Source organism: Camelus dromedarius, chromosome 17 (genome assembly GCF_036321535.1).
Source record: "Camelus dromedarius isolate mCamDro1 chromosome 17, mCamDro1.pat, whole genome shotgun sequence".
Classification (NCBI taxonomy): Eukaryota; Metazoa; Chordata; class Mammalia; order Artiodactyla; family Camelidae; genus Camelus; species Camelus dromedarius.
This window is the reverse complement of record NC_087452.1, coordinates 36,048,465-36,056,709: the sequence shown is the minus strand read 5'-3', so window position 1 is coordinate 36,056,709 and position 8,245 is coordinate 36,048,465.

Sequence of the window (8,245 nt, the reverse complement as noted above, 5' to 3'; positions counted from 1 at the left end):
CACCCACTACTTCCTTGTCTACAGAGCTTGGTTTATAGAGTGAGTTCCTGTACATACTGCACTGGATTTTTCAAAACAGTCCAAAGGATAGGGAGAAGGCGGGTCCTAGGATTTCTGCTCCCCTCAGCCACCAATTTATAGACCCTGAGAAAAGCAAAGTTCTACAAAGAACCATCTCTGGCACATCTAACAGAAGAAAACCCTTGATCTAAATTTCAGGCGCCGAATCCCTTGATTTTTCCCTGTGATGTGGCCTTTAGCTATGAGCAGGACCATGAGTCACCTCCCTGGAGGCCTCTGCCATGCCTGCCTGGGGAGAGGATGGGAAGGGATGTCTGTCTTCCTGTGGGACACAACACAAGCCATCTGGTCTCCTGGCGCCTCAGACAACTGGGAATAAGACACCTCCCCTTGCAGGGCTGTTGGCCAGGATGAGGTCTGAGTGAGCAGCATAGTGACAGGCCCTTGGGAAACTGTCCACACACCAAGCAATTTTCCTCACTCCCTCCACAGATCCTGTCTGTACCCTGATGACACTAAAATTTCATTTCTCTCAGGCCTCCTCCTCCTCCTCCTCATATCGGCCTTCTGCAGCTGCTCCAAGTAAATGACTACTACAGTTTGACAAAAGGATGTGGGGACATGTGGCTCAGCCTCTGCTGCTTTGTTTGAGGTAGCAGTGAAGAGAATCAGCTCATTTCATTCACGTCACTTACAACAAAATGTGTTTTCCTCTGCCTTCAACCATGTGGGCTGCCCAACAGTTTTGCTCTTTGTCTGTGGACAGCCCTTCCTACCAGAGCCCCTGCCCACACACTCTTTCAGGCGCTCATCTTTGCAGTGCACCTGCCACACACTTCCTGGGGGTGCACCCACCTTGCTCACCATGACTCAGGCCCCAGCTGCCCCATGCAAACAGACTCACCCTCTTCCGCAAAGCACACAACCCAGGTCCCCAAGCTTGCGCCAGTTCCATCTGATGACGAGCTGTATGCTGTACTTACCGTCTCCACTCTCGCCACTGAAGGACTCTGGGGCAGAGTCTGTCGAGTTCATCTCTGCAGGAACTAGAAGAGATGGAATGTGGTGATGGACGAGGAGGCCAAGTGAGAGGTAGTAGCCAATGCAGGCACTGTTATTCCCCAGAGAGAGGTGACACTCACACCTGTGAGGGAAGGCAAGGAGGGGTTGACTGCCAAAGGGTAATGGAAGCACTTCCTTAAAAGGAAAGTTCCAAGGAAAACTGGGAAAATACGAATATGAACAAAACATCAGGTGATATAGAACTGTCATTTTCAAATGTGACAATAAAATTATGATTATGTGGGAGAATGTCCCTATACTTAGAGGATGCATGCTTAAGAATTTAGGAGTGAAATGTCATGGAGGCTGCAACTCACATTCAAACAGTTCAGTCACACACACACCAGGTACGTGTAAAGAAAGTGAGGAGGAAAACACGTCAAAACATTAACAACTGTCAACTCTGGATGGAGGGTATACGGATGTCTGCGGAACCCTCTTTGACCCACACTGCACAAATGGCAATTTTCCTAAGACCAAGCTGAAGGGGAAAACTGACTTGGATATTGTCTGGATAAAAACAAAGAAAAAAGACTGACCACATGTACAAATTTTAAAAGTCTCCTCCTTTCTGGTCCCTCATGATTGGGGTCAGACTGAATCTGTAGAAGAGTCAGAGAACAAGCCCCTGACCCTTATTTTACCCACAAATAAAGCTGAGCCCAGAGAAGGTAAGGAACTTACCTAAGGTCACACAGCCACACGGCAGCAGGTCTGGGACCAGGCTCTAGACGTCCGGCGGCACAGGCCACTTCTTTCCCACTCAGGACTGACCTGTTAATATTTCTGAAAACAATGGCGGCCTAAAGGATTCTAACAGCTAACTCCCTGAGGGAATGCATGCAGGCTCAGTCCTCCTCCTAACGGTTCCTCCTGACGTGAAGTGACAAGACGCTCCCAGCACCACAGAGTTGTGGCTTTTCCCTCAGAAGTACACCCGCACTGTCACCGTGAGGGAAGCGCCGGCAGGTGCGCCTTCCCGCCCTCGCCCTCACGCGGCGGCGAAGCACTGCGGCGGAGCACTCCGCGGTGGCACTGCGCAGGTGCGGACGCAGCACGCAGCTTGGACTCCTCCGCGACACCGACGCTCCGGGCAGCATCCGCCCCAGCACTGGGACGCTTGCAGCAGTTGCAGGGCAGCAGCTCGGGCCCTCGCGACACCTGGGTCAGTGGGAGTCAGTGTCATCCTAGTCGTGCTTCTAGAACACCTCCAGGAACTGGTCCTGTGCATCCGGCAGAGGCAGCGCCCACCTTCCAAGAGTGGATGAAAGGAGCCAGAGAGGCTCCTACCTCAGTACAAATGGCTGCATCCTGGAAAAACAATTGGCAAACTACAGCCCTCGGGCCAAACCCAGCCACCCGCTTTTTTTTTGTTTTTGTTTTCTTGGTTTTTTTGTATGGCGCATGCACAAAGAATGGCTTTTACATTTTTTAATAGTTGGAAAAAGCAAAAGAAGACTATTTCATGACATGAAAATTATATGAAATTTAAATTTAAGTATCCATAAAGAAAGGTTTTTTTGAGCATAGATTCATTTATATATGCATTGTGGGTGGTTGCTTTTTGCACCACTGTGGCTGAGTGGAGCAGTGGTGACAGAGATGGTCTGTGGCAGTCTCATAGCCTCTCACTGCTGCTTGGTGCATTGCACATCACAGCAAGGCAGTTATAATTTAGTAGCATTTCAAGCACCACACTGTGATGTTGTGATACTGTAAAAAAATATGTATACGGTCTTCATCCCTGAGTGATTGGAGTGATAGGAGTGTCTTGTTATTCATAAGCCCTTGCAACTAGACCTGAGTTTATGCGGATGAGGTGACTCTTGGTGGTTCCCTAGGTAGCTTCAGAATGGGAGTTGGTTCCCAGAACCAACCATGTGGTTAGAGGGTTGGAACTTTGAGCTCTGCTTCCTGACCTCCAGGAATGGGAGAGCGACTGGATAATCACCAATGGTCAATGATTTAATCAGTTGTGTCTGTTACGAACTTCCATGCAAACCCTAAAGTACAGGATTCAGGCAGCTTCTTGGTTAGTGAATGCATTTATGTGCTGGGAGAGTGGCACACCCCAGCTCCATGGGGACAGAAGCTCCTAGGCTCTAGATGCTTCTAGACCTTAGCCTCATACCTCTTTATCTGGCTGTTCTTTTGTATCCTTTATAAGATCCTTTACATAAATAGGTAACAATAAGTAAAGTGTTTTCCTGGATTCTGTGAGCCATGATAACAAGTTATCAAACCTGAGGAGGAGGCCGTGGAAACCCTCAATTTATAGCCAGGTTGAACAAAAGTGTAGGCAACGTGGGAACCCACCACCTGTGTTGGAGGAGGACAGTCTTATGAGCCTAAGCCCTCAGCCTTGTGGGTCTGTGTAACTCTTAAGTGGTTAGAACTGAATTGATTTGTAGGAAACCCAGGTGGTGTCCACAGAGAATCAGAGCATTGTTCGGTTTAGAAACCCCACACATTTGGTGTCATAAGTGTTGTGAGTAGAGGAACAGCTTCTCTTTATACACGTGGAGCCCTGCCACATTTTATTTTATTTTCATTGCCAGTGCATCTCCATCATGTCAAAATAAGAAAAGAGAAGTGAACTTCGAATGTCAGGCTATTAAGACACTAAGGATTGTGGATTATTTTGCTTTCAATTTAGAAGACAAAGCATTATATTTATTATGCAGTGTAACTATAATTTTGCTAAGGGTACAACATGTGTTGACATTTCCAGACTAAGAGTTCATCACACTATTCCAAACTCACAGGGGAAAAAATGGTCAGGAAAATTAGAAGTTTTAAAGTGAAATATCTCATCACAACAGGATTTCTTCAACACAAAAAAAATAAAATAAGGCCACAAATGAAGAACATTTCTAAGTAGCTCATGTGTTAGCCAAGCAAGAAGAGCCATTTAACTATGCTGAGTTAATGAAATCACATTTGATTGCAGCTGTAAATCAAAGTGTCCAGAGAAAATTAACTCACTTAAGACTGTTAGCAAGCCTAGACTTACGCTTGGGAGGAAAAAAAAAAGAAAAAGAAAAAGATTTCACTTTGGATCTATAGCTGCCTTGTTTGATTTTGCATAAAAAATTACTGTAAAGATTGTTAGCCTTTCATTGACAACTAAGACTTTGGGAACAATATCAATAGTCAATTAAAAAACAAGGCAAATGATTGTAAGTCATTTTCCTTGGCTTTTGATGCGTAAACAGTTGTTACAGATGCCGTCAACTGTTGTTTATTTGAGAAATGAGTGGTGAGTTTGAAGTGAGTCAAGGATTAGCCTCCATGAATAGTCTGCATAGAATAACTACAGGCAAGAATATTTTCCGAAAAATTGAGAAAACACTAATTCAATACAGGCTGAAGTGGATTCTGCTAAAATGTATTACAATTGATGGTGGTTAAAATATATGTTGAGCAGGAAAAAAAATAAGGCTTAGAGTGAGGACTGAGCAGAATGCCCAGGCTACAAGTTTTCCTAGAAGACTGTAAGGAACTTGGGGTTTGAGGATGTAAAAGCAGGGACACCAAACAATCCACACTCAATTCAGCGTCAGGGTGAAAAGAATTCAGGACCAAAGGTCATGTGGCAGTTCAGAGGCTTGAGCTACCTGGGATGGACGTTGAGTGGGAGGAGAAAGAAACATCTGGGAGGTTATGGGACTCTGCATGAACATTTCCAGCTTTTGCAAGATTCATGAATACTGCTGTGATGGTTCACTGTGGACACAGTTTTTAGTTTTGCTTCCCCTCCGAGGATATGAGACACCCAGATTCTCAGCAAGCTTTCAGAGACATGTTTCTCTTGGCTAACACAAATCCACATGTTGGCTGCTTCTGGTGACCAGAAGACTTTGTTCTGGCAAAGATGAAACTAAGAAAATGTGCTTTTTCTTCTTTGCCTCCATCTATCCCCGTCTTATCCAAGAGTCTCCACATCCACTAGCTTTCTGGGGTCTGACTCTCCTTAAAAATTCAAATAATATACTCCTGGTGCCAAGTCAAGTAATATACCCCGGCTGCCTATCTGCTGCACTACAGAAGGTCCAGGGCCTTCCTCAGAATTCCCACGGATCCCCAGGGCCTCACTTCGTCTGGTTTCCTCTCACCACATTCCATTTGCTCCCTGAGGCATTGATGTTTACCACTGTTTCGTTGCTGGGAGTTGCTGTCCTCTCTCCATATGCTTCTTCCATGGGCAAACACTGTCTTGGGCAGTTATTCCCCTGAGAAAGGGGCATGATAACCAACATAGGTGAGTCACTGACATGTTTTAGGCATTGATGATAAAGTTCCTACACCATCGGGGCAGGAATGTCTCCATGACTGCGTTCTCCTTTAGAACCTGAGTCGCTGTTCTTCCGGGGCCCATTCATCTTCTTCAAGCAGCTTTTTCTGCCGTCTCCACACCTCTCCCCACCTGCAGTCAACTGTAAGTTGCCCTAGTCATTTAGTAGAGCAAGTCGGCTCTGTTTATCTGGCTCTGACCTTTCACCTTTAGGGTAGAGGGCTCACTCTTCTTAACCCAAGTAGCCTCTCAAGATGCTTTCCTAACAGACTTCTACTCTAAGATGATGCCTCTGGCTCCACCCCAAAATTCAGACACAACTCCAGGCATTGTTTTCACTCTTGCTCAAATACTAGTCAGGGCCTGCTTTGAGCCACTGTGCTCACAGCGCAGCAGGATTGTCAGTTTGGTTGGAAGGAGTAGGCTGGTGCTCACACCCACAACTGCTGCAGTGGCTGGTGACTTGCTTGCATTCAATACATTTCACAAGTATGGGCCTGATATACAGATGTTCCTATGAATTTGTTGACAACACTAAATTTTAGAAAACAGAGACATACAAGACCCTTGGGATTTAAATAAGTGAAGGTACTGCCCGAGATCAAGCAGCAAATGAGAAATAGAGGGTCCTATTGCCAAAATATTCACCACCCCTTCCTGTGGGTATCACATGCCCCCTCACTGATGCCACGGCCACCTGACTTGCTTTGGGCAGTGAAATGATGGAAATGATATGGCCTCTCCCAAGAGGAAGCTTTTTTTTTTTTTTAATGGAAGTACTGAGGATTGAACCCAGGACCTTATGCATGCTAAGCATGGGCTCTACCACTAAGCTGTACCCTCCCCCAAGAGGAAGCTTTGAGAGTTATTGTGTGGTGCCTCCATCTCTATTTTATTCCCCCTTTAAAGGCCAATATGCCCCAGGTGGGGGCTTCTGGTTCAGCCTGGGTCTCGGAATGAAGAGATGAACAGCAGAGCCACTAGTGCCCCATGACTGGCATGGATATGAGACAGAAACAAACCTTTGTTTTATAAGCCACCAAGATTTTGACATAACTTAGCATGAGCTAATGGATGCAGTAATATTTGATTTTGAAATATAATTTCAGCCAGAAAAGGGAATTTCATTGGTGAGCCTTTAATTTCACCTTAGTATCTTATTTATACAAGGAGGTTTATATGGCTCAAATATAATGTTTTATCTTGCTGGTATTATAACTAACACAGCTGTATAATCAAATGTTTCTCACTGAGTAACCTTCTCAAGGCTAGTGGGGATGTTCTACAAATCTGGGTCACAATTCAAAGTGGCAAAAAAGTAAGTTTTCATCATAGGATTATGGGACCCTCATTAATGTCCTATTCTGTCTTTCCTGACAGATTGGAGGGGCTTCTGCAGGCAGCAGCAGAACTGCCTGTCTCATTGATGGCAGTCAGCGCTGGCCACCCTTATCTCATGTCTGCCTTTCAAAGGGAGGACTCCCGGGGTTGACACAAGTTTGCCTGTTGAGTCCAATGAGCCACTGGAAAAACTGAAAGCAGGAAAATGATCGTTTCTCAGGGAAGAGTTACTAGTCAGAGAGAGCAGGTAGGACCCCATTGGGCCCTGTTTACTGGTGAGGGGAGTCTGTGCATTAGCAGCTAAAACCCAGCCATTTGGTTCTCTCTTATTTTCCTTCCCGGGCATCAAGACAGTGGGTCAGAAATGAAACGCTGGAGAAGAAAATTATGGGGAACACATTTAAAGGACAAAGCATGGACCCTCAAAAAGGCAGAGAAAGGAAGGCCAGGAGGGAGGAAAGATGGCATGCAAGCTGAGGAAACAGGATTTCCAAACAAGATATCCAGGAGTGCAGGGTCCATAGGGTCGACGACAGTGAAGGGCTCAAGGGGAAGAGATGGGAACCCTACTAAGCTTGGCCATTTGGGAGGGCAGGGCTGTCCTTTCCCAGAACCACTTTGAGGTTAGAATCAAATTACAATGGGGTGAAGAGAGAATGAGACAGTAACCCACCCACCCACCCCACTAGCTGAAGAAAGTAAAGGCAGCCGTCTTAGACCATGTTTGGAAGAGCTTGGCTGAGAAAAGTGGAGGAAAAAACTAGTGACTAGAGGTTAACCCAAGGTTGAGGGCCAATAAGGCTAAAGGATAGACATACAGTTATCCCTCTTCCCTTGGTATCTGTGGGGATTGGTTCCACACCCTGTGGATGCCCAAATCCACAGATGATCAAGCCCCTTATGTAAAATGGTGTACGTAGTATCTGCACATAACCTACACACATCCTCCTGCACACTTTAAAGCATCTCTAGATTATAGTACCTAATACAACGTAACTACTACATAAATAGCTGGCAGCACACTGCAAATTCAAGTTTTGCTTTCTGGAACTTTCTGGAGTTTTTTCCAAATATTTTCCACCCTTAGTTGTTCAAATTTACGGATGTGGAACCCATGAATATGGAGGGCCCATTGTATTCCACGTTTTCCTATAATGTCTACATTCGTACACTTACTGCATCTGATGCTGTTTACTTAAAGTGCCAAATACTCATAAATTTTCTTGATCGCCACTTTCTTCCACTGATCCTTGATTCCTACTCTCTTTTCCCTCCCCCGCCTTAGAAACACACACACTCTCTCTCTCTCTCTCTAATACAAGTATGTATGTGAATGACCGACCAGATGCCTTTGGGGAAAATAGTTACTTGGTCTGTCCTTAGATTCTAGACCATCAGGCATCATTCACAAAACTTCAACAAAGACTGGGGGGGTAGGACCTGGAAAACAGGGAAGGAAAGGTCCCACTGGGCAGGTATTTGGTCAGACACATAATTTCAGTATGAAATTCTAGAAAAAATGAATGA